Genomic DNA, 23,623 nt, shown 5'->3' on the forward strand with positions numbered 1-23,623 from the left:
TAGACATGTTAGAAGATTAAGTTAAGAAAATAAGGTGTATGTACAAGTACTTTGTGAGAATATGGACAGATGACTAGATTCAAATAGTTACAATGGTACCAATATCGTAGCAAGGGCGTACCCCGAATATACATCAAAAAAATATTACTAGTGGAATGATACATTCAGTAAACATTGGGATAGCAATGCATAGAAACCACCACATTAATATTTCACAATATTTAATCCCCCGAATACGAATTTCATTTAACTAGAAGAATAAGTTGACATTAATTTTAAAACCATTAAAGAAAAAGAACACCTATGAAAATTTGCAGACCATTACTAATCTTTCTAGTGCATTTTTAATTTCTCATACAAGAAGAAGAATAGGAAGTAACAAGGGCATACACCGGTAGAAGGAGATGTAGGGAAAATGGATAAAGAAAAAAAAAACACAGGTGAGGGCATTAAGGGAACAGGCAGGGATCAGGCTGCAAAAACCCATTGAAGGTTAAGTTCATTTCAACACACGATGTAAGGTTCCAGCTCGCTTATTGGTCCGCCAAGGAAAACTCCCCAATCACAGTTGTCAATGTTCACAGAAATGAAGTAAGTGCTCCATTGTGTAAGTAAAGTCTAAAAAAGGGCCGAAATTTTACAAGCTTGATATTTGTAACAAAGTCTGTGAGGAGCTAGAAAGAATATCAACATGAATATGTAAAATAAAACATGAGTCTGCTCACCCAGCGAGACGTAGAAGGTTTGCACATATGTTAAATAAGTCAGCACGGACCAGCCGCGGATGATATAAAACTCCCACTGCTTACAATAGCATAATGCACACACTTGATTGCCGATCAAGGCGAAACGGGAAGTTTATATAGGCCGGAGAGCCAGGCGTGGAATGTGCGGGAACAATGATGACATCAGGGGGTAGCGGGGAATGGATAGCAAGCACACACACAGTCATGAGGCAGACAAGGCAACAGATGGATGGAAAGTGTACCAGTCCAATGTCACAAGAAGGAAGGGATGAATATGCACAAGGTAAGAAAACATATATATCGGGAGCACATTACAAACTGCAAGACATGATAGAGACCAATAAGCTGAAATGGTATGGACACATGATGAGAATGGGACAGGGTACAGTTCCAGAGAGTGATTACAGAGAAAATAATAGGAAAAAGACATCAGGGAATGCCCAGAAATAGGTGGATGAATACAGGGAAAGAGAGTACAGACAAGAGAGGAGTAAAAGTAGAAAAAAATATTGGAAAAAAGAAGGGAGTTGTGGAGAAACAGAAAAATGAGGTCCTTAATTCACAACTCTACCCAAAGGACTGGAAATGGAAAATGAAGAAGAATCTGTTGAAATGAAGACAAAAATTTATTCAACACTTCTACCAGCTCATTTCATTGAACCTTTACTTAAGTGCACTTTCTTTATTTGTCTGTGCATGTCACGTCTTATGACACAACCGAGGGTTGGTTAACACAGCACCCCTTGAAGGGAGTTCTGTGTCGTACAACTGGTTTAAATGTTTAGCAGTTTGTTCCCCACATGGTATGAAACTAGTCTGTGTTGAATACATCGAGTGGTGCCTAACTGAATTCATTTCAGCCAATAACAGTGCTTGTTATTCACTTTGTGATATTTTACTGTAAAAGTAAACATAATGTACACATGTAACATGAGCTCGTTCTTGTGGCCAATTGCGTTGATTCTTACTCATTGCCAGGTAACAGATTTCTATGGAAACACATATCTATTCAGGAAACTATGATTAATTGTATTTTGTATATTGCAACGTAGGGGACACTAGGCCTACTTGTTCTGGCCTTCACTGGTTCTTCTATTAATATATTCCTGATTTCACTTTCAAGTAACTACCTTTTACAGTTTCCAGAGCCACAATATGTTCTTGAAGATTTTTCTTCCATTCCTGCTACTGGTTTAATATTGCCCTAACAAGTCGAAGCGAAAGTGCTAGGATTAAGAAGGTAGCGGCGTTAAATACGGTAAGGTTAATTAACGAGAAAATGGGGAAACCACGGAAACGATTTTCAGGGCTGTCTATCCTGGGATTCGAACCCATGCAAACTCACCGCCACACGCCCATGAAGAAGATCTCTTACACACCAATAAATCAGGAAATATCTTACGAAAGAGAGGCAGTCTACTGTTAACTAAAACATCAGGAGTAAATACCGGACATAGCTGTTGTGGGATAAGGATGTGATACAGAAGAATCTCCATAACAACACTGATATACCAAGAAATCTACATATGGAGATATTTTCACAGATATCCTACACGGAACAACTCTCAAGATTTCGAACACTACCGGTACTAAAATCTTTCGCAGCCTACAGTGTAAAGAACAACCAAACATTCATAGCGCCACTTTTAAATCGCAAACAGAGGCAAATAACACATCAACACAATAATTAAAATTATACCGATACACTATCTTGTAACTTCTTTCTGAAACTAATATCCGCAATTCTTCACCTCATTCCAATACATTTAGATATCCGATATATTGCTACAACACACGATTTGCCGGTACTTGTAACGCAAAGGCCAGGAGGTTTCAAAAAGAAAGCTAGTTATATGCTTATACATTTTTAATGCTTAAGTAAAAATAAAATTAAGAAAATTAAAAGTATGTATAATGCTGAAACTGAGAAACTTTAGCATTAACGTTCAACGGTTCTCAATTGAGATCTATAAGTTTGGCAAAAGTAAATTACTGAAACTTGAACATTACCGACTATAAGTGTAAAGTGATAGAAATTCCTCAAAGAAGAAAATCGGAAACACAATTAACGGCATAAGCTGTACAACTGGTTAACACGCGCCTGATACAACAACATACCTCACACTTCGAGACAAAACCTGATGATAATAATAATAATAATAATAATACTTTATTAACGGTAATACCATTTTAATGTATTCTACAGTTTCTTAGGTCATCAGCCAAGAGGCTGGTTAGACCCTCAAATAGCACTACCAAAGGCTTTGCAGTTATAGGGAAACCGCAAAAACCAATGGCAGAGCCTAAATTATAGGCGTACTAGGCAGGGTGAGGTGTGAGGTGTGAGGTAGTTTGCCATTGCTAATCACTTAAACAAACTTTTGAAGAACGGATTTGATTTGTATCAGTCAGTAGAAGAGGCTGAATTTAGGAAAGGATGTATTACCAGTGACAACTCCCGAATATATGACACTTATTGAAAAGTTCACAGTGCGCCATAGAGAATGAGCAAGAGTCCACTCTGAACGTTATTTTTCACTTCTGTATTCATCGGCTGCCACAAAGATTGCTGGGATTTCCACGCTAGCGCATCTGACCGTCGTAGGCCGTAACTAAAATTACCGGGCGGGCGATTTAAATCATTTAGCGCGTCAGGTCCCCAGGTTCTCATTCTCCCCCCACTCTTCAATATATTCATTTCTTTCATATCTTTTTTCTTTTCTTTCTTTCTGTTACCTTTTTCTGAAATACTTCATTCTGAACATTGAAAACACCTGGAGGTTTGTCTGTGCTTCATTATTATTTTGCTGGAGAAAAGAAGTTTACCAGCCTGTGCTGCTTATTATAATATTACTTTTATTAATTTACAAAGCCATGAAGGAAGGGAGTGACCGGTCTGGCCTCTGCAGCTCTTTTTTTTTTTTTTTTTTTTTTTTTTTTTGTGCTGAGCGAAAAAGAAGCCAACTGACAAAGGGAGGAAGGAAGGAAAGAAGTGACCAGAAGGTGAGTGGGATTGACAATCCTTATCTTGAATTAAGAACTACGACAGAAAAAGACGCTAACATCACCTCGTACGTCAGTCCTCTTAACACTATCCAAGCAAACCTCAACAGTCAATAGTATCAAGATATGCCACTTATGCAGGAAATAAAATTTAAATACAATATAAGAAAGAATGCCACACACAGGAACCAAAATGATTAAAGGAAACTCATATGCTAAGGAGGAAGTTTGTAGGATTCAAACGTAAGCAGAAATGGTACATGATCGTGTGATTAATGGAGCTATATTCCACCTACTATCCACAGTATTACAGGTATAAAAATTGTGTAGAAATTTCCACAAAAGTTTTAGTGATCATGGTATATCATAATTTCATGACATTAGATTCAGTAGCATTAATCACCAATTAATAATCATCAGCCAGAAAACAATACAATACAAATACAAAATCGTTCATTTATGAAAAAAAGAGTGGAACTGACAAGTTGCAACTTAATACTTTCCTGTCTTTTTGCAGTCTAACGTTGCACTGACACGTCAAAAGTTTTCAGCAACACCATTTGTACACTGAGTGACAGTGACAATGCAACACCAAGGAGGAGTGGTTCGAAAGGGATGAATGTTGGGGAAAAAACAGAGACGGCACGGATGAATAATTGATGTTTATTTCAAACCGATATGCAGGTTACACAATGCGCACGACATCGACTCAGTAGGATGTAGGACCACCGCGAGCGGCGATGCACGCAGAAACACGTCGAGGTACAGAGTCAATAAGAGTGCGGATGGTGTCCTGAGGGATGGTTCTCCATTCTCTGTCAACCATTTGCCACAGTTGGTCGTCCGTACGAGGCTGGGGCAGAGTTTGCAAACGGCGTCCAATGAGATCCCACACGTGTTCGATTGGTGAGAGATCCGGAGAGTACGCTGGCCACGGAAGCATCTGTACACCTCGTAGAGCCTGTTGGGAGATGCGAGCAGTGTGTGGGCGGGCATTATCCTGCTGAAACAGAGCATTGGGCAGCCCCTGAAGGTACGGGAGTGCCACCGGCCGCAGCACATGCTGCACGTAGCGGTGGGCATTTAACGTGCCTTGAATACGCACTAGAGGTGACGTGGAATCAAACGCAATAGCGCCCCAAACCATGATGCCGCGTTGTCTAGCGGTAGGGCGCTCCACAGTTACTGCCGGATTTGACCTTTCTCCACGCCGACGCCACACTCGTCTGCGGTGACTATCACTGACAGAACAGAAGCGTGACTCATCGGAGAACACGACGTTCCGCCATTCCCTCATCCAAGTCGCTCTAGCCCGGCACCATGCCAGGCATGCACGTCTATGCTGTGGAGTCAATGGTAGTCTTCTGAGCGGGCTCCGGGAGTGCAGGCCTCCTTCAACCAATCGACGGGAAATTGTTCTGGTCGATATTGGAACAGCCAGGGTGTCTTGCACATGCTGAAGAATGGCGGTTGACGTGGCGTGCGGGGCTGCCACCGCTTGGCGGCGGATGCGCCGATCCTCGCGTGCTGACGTCACTCGGGCTGCGCCTGGACCCCTCGCACGTGCCACATGTCCCTGCGCCAACCATCTTCGCCACAGGCGCTGCACCGTGGACACATCCCTATGGGTATCGGCTGGGATTTGACGAAGCGGCCAACCTGCCCTTCTCAGCCCGATCACCATACCCCTCGTAAAGTCGTCTGTCTGCTGGAAATGCCTCCGTTGACGGCGGCCTGGCATTCTTAGCTATACACGTGTCCTGTGGCACACGACAACACGTTCTACAATGACTGTCGGCTGAGAAATCACGGTACGAAGTGGGCCATTCGCCAACGCCGTGTCCCATTTATCGTTCACTACGTGCGCAGCACAGCGGCGCATTTCACATCATGAGCATAACTCAGTGACGTCAGTCTACCCTGCAATTGGCATAAAGTTCTGACCACTCCTTCTTGGTGTTGCATTTGCTCTGTCAGTCAGTGTATTTTCTCAAGGAACTTACTATATGGTATATTTTTCAGTCTGTCAAATGAGGCACGTAGGGTCACACACTGAGAAATATGGAGATTTGTACTTCTTTTGTATCTGCCAGAGGATGGCAAGTCTCTGGCAGAGTAGTGTTTAAAGAAGCCAAGGCATGGTAGCACGTACCCTGTTCCTACATATTGCACCAAAACACAACATATCATTCAATCAATCATCTGCATTTAGATGATAAATAATGTCAAGCTACAAATTGTATGCATCCCTTGTATTTATTGTTCTGCACTATTTACAGTACTTAAGAATGTTTTATTTCATGTATCAGTTGGATATATCTAAAAAATTTCTGCTAAACGGATAAGGACAGCATTATGAATATGTTTATGGGCTTAAAAGACAAGAGAGCGATTACAGATTCTGTGATTGTTCCCTGTTACAACATGCAGGAGGTACAAATAATGCTTCCTTTCAGTCCATCCGCAGGAGAGGAGTCCCAATAAATGGAAAGAGATGCGTAGCATCAGGATCTACGTACTACTATATGGCAGCTGATCCAGCACAAAAAAGTTCCCATGGCACGTCACAAGATAGCTGAGTCCAAGGAATTGGTCACTAATTTATGTACAGTACTATGGCGTGGAAATAAGACTCCCTAAGCCTCCATATGTAATACAGTCAGGGTTAGAAAAGAACAGGTGGTGACCGAGGTAGATCGGATAGGATAGATGAAATCTAAATGCAGATCAGTATTGATTGATTGATTGTGTTGAAATTGAAAAAAAGTTGCCACATGGTCACGAAGAGAGATGGTGTATATGAAATGGCGCATCGTGCATGATGGGGACTCATTGTGCAAATGTGGAGACGAACAGACTTCTAGGCATCTCTTGCACTGTCGTCTATATTCAATAACATTTCCAATTACTTTGAAATCATTTAGGAAAAGGCTAGGAAAACAACAGACAGGGAATCTGCCACCTGGGCGACTGCCCTAAATGCAGATCAGTATTGATTGATTGAGGAGCCTGGCACAAGTAAGCGGAAGCAATGCCAGGATTCACCCAAGCTCCTAAGTTCAGAGCCCATGGGACCCTTTTTAGTCGCCTCTTACATAAGGCAGGGTATGTCTTGGGTGTTATTCTACTGCCCCCACCCACAGGGGGACAACTATTATCTGGAAAGTTTGTACAACTGTTACCATCACATCAAATGTATCAGTTACCAACAACACAAAATTAACAAATATTAATTTAATTACTTGGACATTGAATACATGCCAGTACGTACTTCTGTAGAGGAGGATGTGCATACAAATTGCAAATAAGAGAGGAGAGAGCTTAACATATTTCCTGTGTTCTGGTGAGAAATTGTTTCCAAAATACACAATTTTCAGTGAAACCACTTTGGTAGAAATGGATGATTAACCAAAACTATGACTTATTAACAAAATTCATCCACACAATATCACATGACACTTCCACTTCAGTATTTGAATTTTATCACACAATTCTACAGAAATGATGAGCTCATATAAAGGAACAGACGATGAGGGCACCAAACCACATGTTTGAAAGGTTCTTCTGGAAAATAACTCCTCTTTTCAATTTTCACTTCCCATTCAGCAGATATGCAATTAAGACAAATGGAGTCTGGAACATGCATATGTTTGACATATTTTGAATTACAATACTGAACATGAACTGAACACACTTGTTTTCCACCTTTATGAACAATTATAATGATATTATGTGCTTCATAATGTCTCATTTTTTGGCTATGAGTTTTATATTGCACCGATTTATGGCAACGATGGAATGGGCCTGAGAAGGAAGCAATTGTGACCTTAAGAGGCGGGCGGAGTCAAGTCTAGATCCACCTTTTATTTAAAAATATCGCCACTAGTCTCGTTCCTGTCGACAGCTAACTCCACTGATAGTTACATCGCGGGTGCATAGATGGCAGTGAGAAAGGCCAAGGCCGAGCGGGCGATTCCCTTCTCACCCTCCAGCGTTACATAGTGTGTCACCGGGAAGTTGTGATACAGTACTTGCACGGAGCTGATGATGTTGGCATTTGTACGGAATGCGAAACATTCCAGGAAATTATTGAGCATGGGTTAGTGCTGAGCAAAACAGTCAACCGTCAACAGTTAAAATAACGTACTGTTTCCGACAAAAATAAATATAATGGCGTATGGCTTTTAGTGCTGGGAGTGTCGGAAGACAAGTTCGGCTTGCCAAATGCAGGTCCTCTGATTTGATGTCCGTAGGCGACCTGCGCGTCGTGATCAGGATGAAATGATGATGGAGACGACACATACACCCAGCCCCCATGCAAGAGAAATTAACCAATTATGGCCAGCACACCGGACACTGTTTCCGATGTTGAAATGAAGTAGTGCATCAACCCCGTCCCCGCCTCACGCCTTTCCCTGTACCGGCCAGTCAGTGATACATATTATATTTATTCTATCCAATGAAAATACAAACACCGAGCTCGATAGCTGCAGTGGCTTAAGTGCGGACAGTATCCAGTAATCGGAAGATAGTGGGTTCGAGCCCCACTGTCGACAGCCCTGAAGATAGTTTTCCGTCGTTTCCCATTTCACACCAGGCAAATGCCGGGGCTGTACCTTAGTTAAGGCCACGGCCGCTTCCTTCCAAATCCTAGGCCTTTCCTATCCCATCGTTGCCATAAGACCTATCTGTGTCGGTGCAACGTAAAGCAAATAGCAAAAAAAGAAAAGAAAAAAAGAAAATACAAACTGATACAAAATAAGTGAATTAATTTACGCATTTATTAGTCACACAGTGATACATTGGACATAATATAAAGATTGTAACGCGACCAAGAAAGAAATTTTCCAACAACCTCGAGTAAAAAAAAGCCTTAACTTACAAATTTATAACAGTTTCTTCCTTGGAAACGAACAGTTCTGAAATATATAAACAATGTATAAAAAACATCCCATTGGATATTGTGTTAAAATTTGGATTCGATCAAGTAACGTGTTTTCGGAGACGCAGAGGTGCCGGAATGTTGTCCCGCAAGAGTTCTTTAACGTGTCGACACGAGGCTGACATATCTGAGCACCTTCCAATACCACCGCACTGAGCCATGTTCGAACCTGCCAAGGGGAAGAAGGCCTGCGTTCCATCCTTCGAGCCGTTGTGAGAGTCTCTTTGTCTTTACAAAGACGGATTTGAAGTCGTATGTTTTCGTATAAGTTTTAAATAATAAATGTTACAGCATCTAAAGGTCCATTAGTTCTGTATTTCATGACTTGAGTGGAACGTAATTAGAGTAACTACTAAGGTAAAAAAAAATACCACTTCATTCTCGCTCTCGGTGACGTCAGGCGCTTTAGCCAATAGCAGCGCTGCTCTATCTGACCTGTGAGATATTGTAGTTACGTTGGGAAACCCCGTTTCCAAGAAATACAAGGATTTTAAACGACGGTTTTGTATAGCTTACCTACCCGTTATGAAACTCTGAAAAAGTGCTGAGGGGCACTGCAACCTCCCTCTGTAGGTGAGGGTATTAGAATAACACCCACAGTATCCCCTGCCTGTCGTAAGAGGCGACTAAAGTGAGCCCCATGAGTTCTGAAATTGGGAGTCTGGGTTGGCGACCACGGAGCCCTTAGCTGAGTCCTAGCTTTATTTCCACTTACTTGTGCCGGGCTCCTCACTTTCATCTATCCTTCTTCAAGTGTCATCTCCTTTTTTTGCTAGTTGCTTTACGTCGCACCGACATAGATAGGTCTTATGGCGACGATGGGACAGGAAAAGGCTAGGAGTGGGAAGGAAGCGGTCATTGCCTTAATGAATGTACGGCCCCAGCATTTGCCTGTGTGAAAATAGGAAACCACGGAAAACCATTTTCAGGGCTGCCGACAGTGGGGTTCGAACCTACTATCTCCCAAATACTGGATACTGGCCGCACTTAAACGACTGGAGCTATCGAGCTCGGTGCATCTCCTTTCAGAAGATCGGCTACCATTATAGAGATTCTTGCTTTGCATGTTGCTCAGTAGTGGAACAGTTGAACCAAGTTTACAAATTATCAATCCAAGGAATGCGCTTTCTCCCTGGTCTTCTTTTTCCTTGTAACTTTCCTTGAATAACCAGCTGCAGTAGACGATATTCTCTTCTCTCATCTATCCTATCCGACCACATTTGGTCAACTCTTGTTCTTTTCCGACCCCGACGGTATTACTGTACGTAAGGAGGCCTATGGTGTCTTTCATTTTCACACCCTTCGTGGCCTTTGTCTTTCCTTGGCCGATACCTTCATTTTCGAAGTGTCGGATCCCTTCCATTTTTTCTCTCTGATTAGAGTTATATAGAGGAAGGTTGCCTAGTTGTACTTCCTCTTAAAACAATAATCATCACCACCACCACACAGCAACTGAAAAACGGTTATATTCTTGTAACTGTTTCATTCAACAACAGTTGTGTTCCCGAAACGGTTGCGTTCTATCTGCCCCAGCTGTAATGGGTATTACAAACAGTGACACATGCACGGAGCCTCAAAGAGGATTGTAATGCAGAAACAGGGCAGTTCCGCCTGCAAACCTTGTATCGCGAGCAAGGGAAGCAGTGCAGCGGTGAGTTACCGTGCACACTAGTAACAAACGTATATTTAAACCCATGTCCAGAGGCGATTCTAGCCCTGGCAGGGTGGGGCTCAGTTTTAGTGAAATAATTATTTTAAAATTCCTTGATTAATAAAGAAATTCTAATTTACAGATATAATGTATTTGAAATAAACATGTTAATGGTTGTGCTAATGTTGTCCATTGTATTTTCAAAACCATGGTTACTTTTCTTTTGAATTCTGTTACCAAGACTTTCAATTCCAAACACCCCTGCGTTTTAAGTATCTAAAACCGCCACTGCCCGTATTGTAATGGGCTACAACTGAAAGAGGAACAACATATATTTATAGCAATTAATTCCATTTTAATTCTTATTCTACTAAACCTTAAAATACTTTTGTAAATGTACACACCAGAGATAACAGAGAAACATTAGTAGCAACTACTATTCAGTATGCGGATTCTCAACCATTACTGCATCTCTTTCTGTAACTCTACGTCATTTAGCCATTCTTTTACTGAGATATGTTGTAGTTTATTCGAACTGACGATTCACCTCCGACCTACAATTACCAATAAAAATAAGTTAATTTTCTTAGTTTGAATAGTAAGCATCCTTGCGTCACTAACATAACAAAGAAAATTCAATAATGTCGGATAATACTTACCTCAGATAAGGCAGCTCTTTTAAGTTCATTCGTAATTTCATGGTGTTCTTCACCAACATATTTGTCATATTCTTCGGCGTGTTTTAGAGAATGATGTCGATGAATGTTAATTTTTTTTTGCTAGTGGTTTTACGTCGCACCGACACAGATAGGTCTTATGGAGACGATGGGATAAGAAAGGCCTAGGAGTTGGAAGGAAGCGGCCGCGGCCTTAATTAAGGTACAGTCCCAGCATTTGCCTAGTGTGAAAATGGGAAACCACCGAAAACCATCTTCAGGGCTGCCGCCAGTGGGTTAACAAATCCACTAATCATAGTACCACGGTATAATAAAACACGACAAAATATAACGTGCTATTGAAAGGTCATACCACAAGTAGCGAGTAACAAAGTATTGTCAGCGTGTCCACTCCGCTTGTTATGAAGCAAGGGTGAGGAAGCGACCGATAGCAGCTGAAGATCTCACTCACCACATCCCTGCATGGGTAAGAGCTAATCTGTCATCATCCCTCTTCAAGGACAAGACTTTGTGACGCTGCGGCATCTGACGGAAACTGGCTGAACTATCAGCACTAGAATTCGGCCGACACTCGTAAGTCAATAAGCAGTGCTTTATTAAAATCACAATTAAATATATAAAGCATCCCTAATTTTAAAGTATGTTAAAGTAGCCCATTAGTGAAAAATATAAACCTCCCTACGGTATAGTTTGCTTCTAATTTGAACACGATCTTGACTTAAAATAAGTTTAGGAAAACCGTGGTTCAGAGCTCAGTTTTATGTGGAGATTCGTCATTTTAACTACCACTTTATAACTATATTTGCATTTCTTTTCGAAATGCGTTTACACTGATGGAAAGTGTGTGATTTTTTTTAAAAAATTTCAAAATCTTCCTTCACTCGGAGGCTGCCTAAGACAAAGAATACGCATAAAATTTCATTGAAAAAATATAAAAAATAAGTACTTTATATCTCAGTCTAGCGAATACAAGTGGTGTCTGAGTATCAAAAGAGAACCCCTGAGTGCTTTCAGTCCCCAGTCGATGAACTCCTTGGTACTGATGTTGAAGACCTTCATCAGCTCTACCGTCTTCTTAGGGACTGTCCCTCTCGCACCGATCATGAGACCCCTCACTTCTACATCGTCCAGTTCGTATTTATTATAATACGGCACTATAGAAACGAAATAATTTTACCTTGTTCCGTTTCCTTATAAAAAATCTTTTACAAACTTATGACCCATGTTACAACAACTACTGAGCTGGTGGCTGGCCGTTCCAGCTCCGGCCGCCTCTTAACTCGCTCAGAAATACGTGAAAACTAGATGAAGCTACAGACAAATGCACGGCGGGACAAACACACAATGCCGGGTTGGTGGACCTGTCGGATTTGCTGGTTCATGTGTCAAAACCGCCAAAACGGACCCAACCACGAGCTGATCAGAGCGACCTACGGACCCCTTTAGTGACGCTGTATGAGGAAACCATCCTTCTTGAAACACAGATATACTAGATGATGATAATTTTGCAGATGTCCTGGATGGTGCAATGAACTTATAGCCTGATAACCGATATAGAAACGAAGAATAACGGCCGAGAGGACTCATCGCGCTGACCACACGCGCCTCGTAATCTGCAGGCCTTCGGACTGAGCAGCGGTCGCTTAGTAGGCCAAGTCCCAACGGGGCTCTTGCGCCTTGGGGTTTGGTTTAGCCTGATAAAATTTTAGAGCCTGCATGTAAATTAGAAATGCGGTCAAATCTCTTGTTACACTGTACTCGGTTTCTTCAGAAATCTTACCACAAATTGGTCATGCAATATGTTGAGCTTCTCAGAATTCTCAACCCGAACCTAACCTTTGGATAAAACTGCCTATCAAAATAACTAACTGATTCTTATCCTTTTTGATAACTTACTATAAACATAGTTAAAATAATGAAGTGCTCTACTCATTCAAAAGAGCGTTCCTAAAATTAACATTACTAGCGAGTATGATTTCATTAGATATCACTCCACCGTTCACATGAACCTCTCACTATTTGTTCTAATACTACTACTAACCTTGAGTGCAGATGTAATATCTAATTAAACAATATACAAACACTTTCAGTGCTACGTACAAACCACTCCGGCGAATGAACATTCAATTTAAAGTGTTGAGAGGAAACAATTCTATTTCCCTTTTCATTTCTCCTTTTCTCACCCTCTCTTGCAATTTTCTGCCGCTTTCCCGCTTCTCTTCTTCTGTCTTCCGAGAATTTCCTTACTTTAAGGAGGATAAGCCTGGCACTGTACTTAAAACGGGGGATTCCTTGCCGTCCTTATACATTTTTCTGGTAATAAAGTCTGTATCATTAAAATGGGTTTTTAAAAACAATCAACCTGTCGTTTGGTTTTCATTTGGCTCTTGGAATAGGGCAAATCGATTCTTCTCGACGTGCTACAATTTCATGAAATTTGAAGGACCTCAAGTAGACTTCTACTTCATTGCTCTTACAAGCTGTAATGCAGCACGATCTCGCAGTTGCTCCGTTGAAGGGAATGGCGCGAGAATGCGGGAACCGCGCCACGCCATCACTGGTTGTACTTTGTTGTGCTGTGCTGCACAATCTTCCACACGTTACCTGAGAGCGAATTCCTGAAATAAACAATCATTCACATCAGATTTACTCTTATCTCCACCGCGGCCTCCAAATTGGTAATTTAGGTGGAAACTGGAACAGGAGTTGTTTCATAATCCTTCTTCACTACAGGGAATAGAAAATAAATCATTGTCATGACATTGTCGACAAAAATTATATTTAGCTCGCCTTTTAGCAGGATAATATAAAAGCTCAGCACATTTAATATATATTTGAGACGCAAGGCATTTGGTCACCCCAGGTGAATACATGTTATTCGAGCTTAAAACAAGCAGACTCTGGTATTTCCGTTTTTGAAATTTATGGGAATAATTTATAAAATGAATCCCTAACTTTACACTCCTATATAAAAGTGTCTTGTCTGTACATTGCTCAGAATTTGAAAAGAATGGTATTTCTGTATCGATCATGTCCACAGTAACAAGAAAATGCTGTTTTTACTTTTCCATCTGTCTGTCTGTCTGTCTGTCTGTCTGTCTGTCTGTCTGTCTGTCTGTCTGTCTGTCTGTCTGTCTGTCTGTCTGTCTGTCTGTCTGTCTGTCTGTACACGCATCACGAGAAAACGCCTGAAGAGAATTTAATAAAAATCGGTATGTAGAGTCGGACGGTGAGCCGATACAATCTAGGCTATAAATTATTTTATTCACGCTAAGTGAAATGGTAGTTTAGGGGAAGGACTAAAATTCAATTCTCAAATATTTATATTATTAGTGGTCATATCGATAAATACTACGTAACTAAACTAAAGTTATGTAGAATTAAATTTCGGATCATTTACGTCTTATGAATTTTTACCGTACCGGCTATGATAACAGAGATATTCATGAATTTGGATTTTTGTCCATATCAACGCCGAGCCCCGACAAAATGGGTAAACAGAATTTAATGAAAATCGGTATATAGAGTCGGGGAATAAGAAACTGCACTTTAAGCTATAAACGATGTTATTCACCCTGGGCGAAATGATAGTTTAGGGGAAGGCACCTAAAATTTAATTTTTAAATACCTATGTTCTTGGTCCTACGGAAAAGTACTACATAACGAAAGTTATAGAGAATATAATTTCCGACCATTTATATTTTATTCAGTTTTACCGTACCGACTATGATGAGAACGGTATTTCAGAACCAGAAGACAATTAATAATGTGACGGCCTACAATATCGAAAGCGCGTAATATAGATCAACAATAACATTACACTGACCGTTGTTTGTTGTAATGTTCTTTGTCTCTTATGCTAACATTCAACTCCGATAGATGGGATTACTGCTGCGTACCGAGTATAACAGCCTAACTGAATATTGGAGGGAAATAGCTGAGGAGTTATATAACTGTCTTCTTTAGCATGCCAATCCTCTGGTTCAGACATTTTCTGATACTGCTGGTACGTAACACACTGGTTCATCATAGTATGCCAGCTATTCGATACCTACTCTGACGCGCTGTTTTGAATGAGCAGTGTCTGCACTTAAGTCAGAGGCTCAGTTAATAGTAGTATGAGTAGTATTATGAACTGGTCTGGAAATACAATTTAGCCCTATTCCAAATTTTAGTACCAGAATTCACTAAATAACTCAAAATTCAACCTTGAAAAGAGCCGTTTCTTAGGAAAAGCTTCTTCCTCTTCACTTTCATTAAATTTACATTAATTTTACTCCAAATTAGCAGCGAAGATGTGGTTTCTTCTCTGGCTTGGAGGAAAAATTGCCTCCACGTCAGATAGTTATTTCCCCCGTCAGTGCAGTGCATTGAGATTTTCCGACTCATCGGGTACTTCCAGGAAGCCGATAAGTAAACGGGCATAGTTTTTGCCCCGGGACTATCCACTATTTGAACCCCCCCCCCGCCCGCCGAATAAAAGGACGACGATTGATCACGGATGTCTGCGTCTTGGTCATTCCAGCTCTGTAGCTTTGGACTGTTAGTTCGGCAGCATAGTACTGCTCGTTAAAAGTGAAAAAATGTGTGGTTTTTCATTTGATCGAGTATTTCATATGAAGGCATTGCTTTTAATCGCGTCATTCCTACCGTCGTCATTGTAATGACCCATGTTCATTTCAGTTGGGAAAACCACTAAGAGAGTCTTTCTGAGAGTCTTATAAAGGCTGGTGGAGAGTGAGTGTCTGCCATTATAATGAAAACTCCCCAACCTGACTGTGACTGGCGGTAGGCAAGCTGGCCTACCATTACAATGAAAATTCCCTAACCCAGTCTTGATATGAGAAAAGACGCTGGTGACTTGCCCGTCGTGCTTCTAGGGCAACGTTAAGAGCTATGCAACTTAATACAATCTTGCTCACAAGGTTTACACTACCTAACCTAGAATTCTGTATAAAATTTAGAATTCCGTAGCGAAGCACGGGTACATCAGCTAGTCTTAAAATATAACTCCCCCTGAGGACGTTACAACTCTCTTAATCATTGGGACGAGTAGGTCTGCCGCTACTGAAGGAAGTGACTGGTGCTAGTGGATATTTGGAGTTGAAGTTAGGTGATGAACCAGAGACAAGTTGTTTAACACCATCATTTCTTTCTCTGAAAACTGTCTGGAGCAATACTACTGGCTAGGGTGGTAGCATGTAGTAAAAATAGGAGTACTACCGTATGGTTAGTGACAGTGGCTTGGAGTCATTTTTAAAATGCAAGTATGGCCAATGGAAAATGGTAAATAAAATTGTAAACAACCTCTGGGATGGGTTTAAAGCTATAGTTGAGAAGTGAGAAAACGGATATGACTTTAAAAGTAGTCAGGGCCCATTACATTATAACAGGGAAGTAAAGAGATTAGGAAGGAGGTGCACGTTAGAAGAAATGAAGTTAGGAATTGCTTCGGGAGTAAGGAGAGATTGAAGGAGCTCACTAGGAAATTGAATTTAGCAAAACAAAAACAGCTATTAGGTTAGGTTAGGTTAGGTTAGGTCAGATCAGGTTAGGTTAGGTCAGGTTAGGTTAGGTTAGGTTAGATTACGTTAGGTTAGGTTAGGTTAGGTTAGGCAGCCAAATGAATTCCAGAGAGAAATATCCACCAGCACCAGTCCTGCTCGCTTTTACTTCTTTCAGTAGCGGCAGACCTACTCGTACTAATGATTAGAAGAGTTTTAATATCCTCAGGAGGAGTTACAATTCTTTTAAATATAAAGTTAGGGATTCATTTTATAAGTTATTACCACAAAGTTCAAACAGGATATGTAAATATACTCTAAGGCATAAACAGGTACCTGGAAGGACATTCCAGGGATCATTAAGGGACACGGGGGTGAAAATGCGAGGATTTATAGATCATTTAAAGATAATGTACAGATAGAAGGGGCGACTCATACTGGCGAACTACCTAAACTTTCCTACGATAATAATGACATTTACTAAAAGTTGCAAAAGTAGAAAGTAGAAAAGTAGAAAGCTAGAAAGGCAGCTGAGATTGATAATTTTTTAGGGGACATATTAAATGTTGTAATATAGCGATGTAAGGCCAGACAAACCACCTTTTATTGGCGAAGGCAGCGAAACAAGTCCAAATACAACCCACGAGGAAGTAGTGTATGCAATCAAACTCCAGAAGAAAAGAGAAGCTGTAGGTCCGGACAAGATTCGTGCAGAAACTCTCAAACTCATTGCTGAAGGCCATGGCAGAGGAGTAGAGCTGCTAACTACATTATTTAACGCAATATATAAATCTGGTAGAATCCCATCTGACTGGCTAAGATCTACTTGTTTCACCATACCTAAAAAGGCTAGTGCATAACATTTGATGATTATCATATGATCAGCCTAATGTTCCATGTGCGAAAGGTATTTCTGCGTATCATCCACACTCCAATCTACCTCAAATGCGAACGCCAAGTTGGACATACTCAGTTTGGCTTTAGGAACGGAACGGGTACACGCGAGGCTCTTTTTTCCTTGAATGTTTTGACCCAGAGTTGCCTAGATATGAATGTAGATGTGCATGCTTGCTCCATCGACTACCGAAAAGCTTCCGATTGCGTATCTCATGCAAAACTTGTTAAGATTTTAAAATCTACTGGTGTAGATGTTGGTGATCTTCGTATCATTACCCATTTGTACTCGAATCAAACGGCAGAGGTCGTAATAGAAGGAACTACTATTGAGGACATAGCTATACGAAGAGGCGTCCTCCAGGGATGTGTCTTGTCCCCACTCCTTTTCAACATCTACTCTGAAGCTGTGTTCAGAGAGGCTATGGAAGATGTTAATCTAAATATCAAAATCAATGACAATGCATTAATAACATCCGATTTTCCGATGACACGATTGTGTTAGCCAGCAACCTTAGTGCTCTTCAAATCATTATAAACAACATCGTGAGGACCAGTGAAACCTACGGCTCATCCTTGAATATTAACAAGACCAAGCTGATTGTATTCTCGAAAACACCAAAACAGGCTTCCCTGTAAATCAACAACAACATTGTCCAACAAGTATCTTCCATCAAATATCTTGGAACTCTAGCGAACCAGCATTGTGATTCAAAAGGTGAAATCTTATCCAGGATTGGACAAGCACAAAATATGTTCAATATAATGAGGACCTTATTCACCAGCCGAGAACTCAACCTCCAGCTCAGAGTTCGAAGGGTGGACGCTCAGCCCTTTATTGCGAAAGCGGACTCAATCTTTTGAAATGTACTTATACAGAAGAATACTCGGAATATCTTGGGTAGAAAAGATTTCAAATGAAAAAGTCCTCAACATCTTGAACAAGAAGAAGGAGCTTGCATAACCATTAAGGAGCGTAAGCTCAGCTACCTCGGGCACATCATGAGAGGTGAACTATATGAACTTCTCCGACTGATCATTCAAGGGAAGATTGATGGGAAAAGATCTACAGAAAGACGGAGAAATTCCTGGCTGAAAGAATTTCGGCGGTGGTATACGTCGATAGAAATCTTCCGCGCTGCCGTTTCGCGTGTAATCATAATCAATTGGATCGCCAACCTTCGGAGGGAGACGGCGTCATAAGAAGAAAAAGATCTGATATACTTATTTGATTACTGTTTGCGTGAAGGTGCGATACCGAATGAATGGAGAGTTTCAATAGTAGCTCCATGGTACAAGGGAAAGCTTGACATGTGTTGTTTGTAAGCTCTTTCTTTCTGAATATGTCAGACACTACCTAATTTGACAGTTCGGGTTTAGGAAAGGTTATTCCAGTGAAGTTCAACTTATAGGAAGGCATAGCACATATTTTAGATACCGAAGGTCAAATCGACTGTATCGCCATCGACATATCGAAGGCTTTTGAAAGGGTAGATAATGGGAGATAACTGACGAAAATGAGGGCTATTGGACTAGACAAAATGTGGTTGAATTGGTCGCTAAACGTCTAGAAAATAGAACTCAGAGAATTGGAGTAGGTGAAGTGTTATCTGATCCTGTAATGATTACGAGGGAGATCCCGCAGAGAAGTATTATACGACATTTATTTTTATTATAAATATAAAATATATCAGTAAAGTACTGCAATAACAGATAGGGCCATTTATAGAGTAGTAAATGCGTTACAGGATTGTGAGCGAATGCAGGGAACTTCAACGTGAGAGGGACAGCGGTTAATTGTATGGTGGTAAATGGGACGAAAAATCAAGCTCCAAGTTTGACGCAGAGGAAGAGTCCTCTCAGTTGCAATTATTGCGATCATCTGTTGGTGGTACCTTATGGGGAACACTCTAACACTAGAACCGCCGGAACATATTGTATACCTAGAACCGCCGATGCGGTCATTTTGAGCGCTGTATTGGAATTATTATTTTTATTCTAAATACGTATAGTAACTCATTGTCATACTTTCAAATATGTGTTACTAAGTTTATAAAACATTAATTATGGGATCTAAAGCAGAAAAACAAACTATTTCATTGTATTGCAAATGTAATATTTTCCTAATTTATTACAAACACAGATATGTTTTTCTAAAACACACTTATCTAATAAACAAACATTGCTTTTACTTCAAATTCTTTTAGTGTAAACTGTAAAATAGTTATTACACATTAACAGAAAAGAAAATTACTGTAACATTTTATTTAGTGTAATTTATGACCTGAAACATGTTTGCCTAATCCACGTACCACACCATATTTTTGAAACACTGTCTTTCTTTTCCTTTAGTGTATTTGCACACGCTGATGCAATTCTGCGTCTTTAGAAGCAGGAAATACCACGACCTTAGTTATGTCCTTTGAGCAAGAACCACACACTCGCTGTTTGCACTTTCTGCAGGTAAAGTTTGTCTTATTCCTGCATTTCTTCATTTGGCATTGCCTCCTCTGTACATTTCCTTCCACAGGCTCCCTAAATTCGGGTTCTCTTTCCACATACTTAGGTTTAGATTCCATGCACCCCATACGAAGCTCCTCTGATAGCTTCAGGATGTAATTTCGGCGGCTGATCTTCTTCCCGGTCACTTTTTTTGAAAATGATCCAGGAATTGATAGCTGCCAAGTCAAGAATATTATGAAATACATGAACAGGCCATCTTCGGGTAGCGGATCGAACAGTATATTTTCTTCCCATTTGATCCACCACGTCCACACCATATTTTGTATTGTTGTAGAAGTCTACTATTTCGGGAATCCTTTTGGGATTAGCTTGAAGTTCAACTTCTGAGTGCAAAGTACTGTATAGAAGGACGTTCTTGTTTCGTTTACCTTGATAAACAGTACGTGTGTTATTGGAATGTTTCAGGAGAGTTGAGTCGTAAAGACTAGCTTTCATGGCCTTCACAGCTTTAGGTATTTCTCTCCTTGATCGTCTAATGGTTCCAACAATACTCGTACCATTACTTTTCAACTTCTTACCAAGTTTCACTGTTGGAAAAAAGTTGTCTGTAGTCACGTTTCGCCCCTTCCATCAACAACATTACTACACTTTCGGGAAGAGTCTCGTCACGTCCTCTGAGATCGTCTTTTCCGAGGTAAGGAAACCCATTGCACAGAAACTTTGAGTCAACGTCCACAAGAAGCCAAAACTTAATTCCAAATTTATCTGGTTTGTTTGGCATGTACTGTAAGAATGGACACCTCGTTTTGCTTGGGAAAAGCTGCTCATCAGCCGTCAGATTTTCACCTGGAATATAAGTCAATTGACAATTTTCAATCAATTTTTCCATACTTTTGATACTAACGCAAATTTATCAGTCTTCAAACGTTCTGATCTTGTAGTTCTGACGTCGAAACGCAAAAATCTTTGAATTTCTCGAAAACAATTCCTCCCCATTGTTTCACTGAAGAATGGTGGCCCCCACTTTTTTAGACCAGAGTTCATCAAGTTCAGTGTTACTGGCTCCAAGAACACCACGAGCATACACTAAGGCAATAAATGCCTCCAGTTTTTCTAAACATACACTCCACAATTCATTACCTAGAACACGGTTTGCTTCCGTTTCCATACACTGTTTGGTGTGTTTCAATATAGATTCATAAAAAAAAAGACGCCATGCACTCGCTACACTGTCGTCAGAAACATGCCGCTTTGAATATGGAGTAGGTCCTGGATTTTCTTTCAAGATGTTGTGACAAGCCATTCTGCCAGGTGTAGTCTTCCCAAACTCTCCTACAGTCCACTTCGTGATGCCGTCTGTACCTAGTAACGTATTACTTGTTCCTGGGAGGCTTGTGTTGATTCGCCCCTCTTATTTCCAGCTTTTCGTACTACATTTTCTGCTGCTGTAATAGAACAATTGATAACTTTCAGTTCTCGGCCTATACCAGGCGTAATTGCAGTCTAAATGTTGAATTTCAGTACCAAAGTTGAAATGTTGACATCAACATAACGTATATCATTATTGTAACTTACCTGGTTCAACAATTTGGTATTCAGCATCATCTGAATCACTGCTTTCAGAATGGACACTTGGTTGGTAGTAATCTTCGTCCGCAGCTTCTTCTCGTAGGTCCTCTACATCTGGGTCACATTCAACTTCAGACATATCATCTGGAATGTCATGCAGTAGAGTGAGTAATTCTTCATTGGTAAGGGACGGTGGTCTACGAGCCATGGTCTGTGACAAGCTGACGAAGCTGTGGCTCCAGACTGCCGAAAGAGATTTGTGGACAGTTGTCCCAAGGTTGTGATTGGCTCACGGAGAGAGGAGGAGTGAGGGAGGCCTTGAAGGGGATTGTGAGAGCGGAAGAATGTTCGCTACTCTCAGTGGAGCGTGACCCATTAGCCCTCGTAGCCGCCTTTCAATAAATGAATGAAGAGGAAATTGAACAATGGCCGTGCATAGACTATCAGAGTTTCATTGTTGTGCTTACATTATTGCAGGGAGAATAATTGTAAACAAATTTTATCTCAACCAGAGGAATAAGCACATGTTCTAACACATTTTATTATGATAATCAATACAGCGGTCAAAATGACCGCTCCGGCGGTTCTAGGTATACTCGTTACCTACGTCCTATCGAATGACGCAAAATTAATTAAATTTAATAGGGATGATTCTGACCGGTAATTAGGAAAAGTCACTGAAGCTCTTTACAATAGGACAAGTATGTGGTCAAAATAAGGCTTTGCAAATGTGTAGCGGTCATTTTGACCGCTCAGGCGGTTCTAGTGCTAAATGAGTAGTTATTAATAAAAGGAATGATCTACATTTGAATAATCATATTAACGAGGTTGTTAGCAAAGGTTACAGATCTCTTCGCATATTTATGGTAGTATTTAGGGACTGTAGTAAGTATGCAAAGGAGAGGGTACATGCGTCTCTGGTAAGACCGCAGTTACAGTATGGTCCCAGTGTACGGGACGCACACCACGACTACTCGACACGAGAACTGGAAAGCAGCACGATTTGTTGGCAGTGATTTCCGACAAAGGAGTAGTGTTACAAATATTTTGCAAACGTAGGGCTGGGAAGACCAGGGAGTAAGGAGACGAGATGCTCGACTATGTGGCATAGTTTGAGCTGTCAATGGAGAAATGGCGCGGAATGACATTAGTAGGCTGATATGCTTGAGTGGAGCTGTTAAAAGCTGGAAAGTTCACAACATCAAGATGAGGTTGAAATTGAAGTTGGGGAAATGTTCATTTATAGGAAGAGGAGTAAGCGATTGGGAAATGTTCGGTACATTTCTAAGTTGTTTGAATCTGCCACCTGGACGACAGCGTGCGAGGTCACATAACCTCGATATCTCGACTCACCTCGGGAGTTAAATTTTGTTTCGAGTTATCGATTTTCGAGATATAGAGAATACCGCTGCTACACTAACAAACTAAGCGGCACCCTGATTATAGTAACTTTTAGAAGAGAGAATACAGCAGTGAAACAAGAAACACCTTTGGAAAACATTCGTTAGTCCCTTCTGTGTTAACCCTCTTTTCTTCCACGTACATTTCAACAACATTTATTGCTCTGAGAAACACTGTCACTGACTCTGAATGTAGGTTCGAAACCAGCCAAAGGAGCTTGTCATCCACGACTTCCGGGGCTGCTTTCTATCGTGACCGGTAATGAATTCACACCCGAATAACAACGAAGCTTCGCCGATTTTCCGATCACTAGAAGTTTGTTTTTCGATTCCCGTCATATTGGCTTATTTATTGTGAACTGTTCCTCGCAAACTACAAATGCTGTATTGCACAGTCAGTGTTGTACAAAATCCGAGTTACAGAGTATTTTTCGCTTCAAGGCAGGAATCGTTTGCTTCATGTAACCGGATTTCGAGTAATAGTGAAATGAATGCATTTGAGGAATATGACAAACGGCCGGGAAATTGAAGTCACTTCGAGTATTGGAGGTTCGAGTTATCGAGGTTCGACTGTATGTACATATCGTTTGATGTTTTTATCTCCTGCGTAGACACTTTTGAGCGCCAGGGAGCGATGAGCTGTGTTATGGGCGTGCACTTAATCGCAGCTGCGAGTGTCTTGAGAGGAGGATTAGGGTGCAAGGTCTGATTCAACAAGAACCAAACAACACGTTGCGCAGCAAATCAAGGCTACTGCGGGAAGGCTGGAGAAGG

The sequence above is a fragment of the Anabrus simplex genome, chromosome X, assembly GCF_040414725.1.
Source record: "Anabrus simplex isolate iqAnaSimp1 chromosome X, ASM4041472v1, whole genome shotgun sequence".
Classification (NCBI taxonomy): domain Eukaryota; kingdom Metazoa; phylum Arthropoda; class Insecta; order Orthoptera; family Tettigoniidae; genus Anabrus; species Anabrus simplex.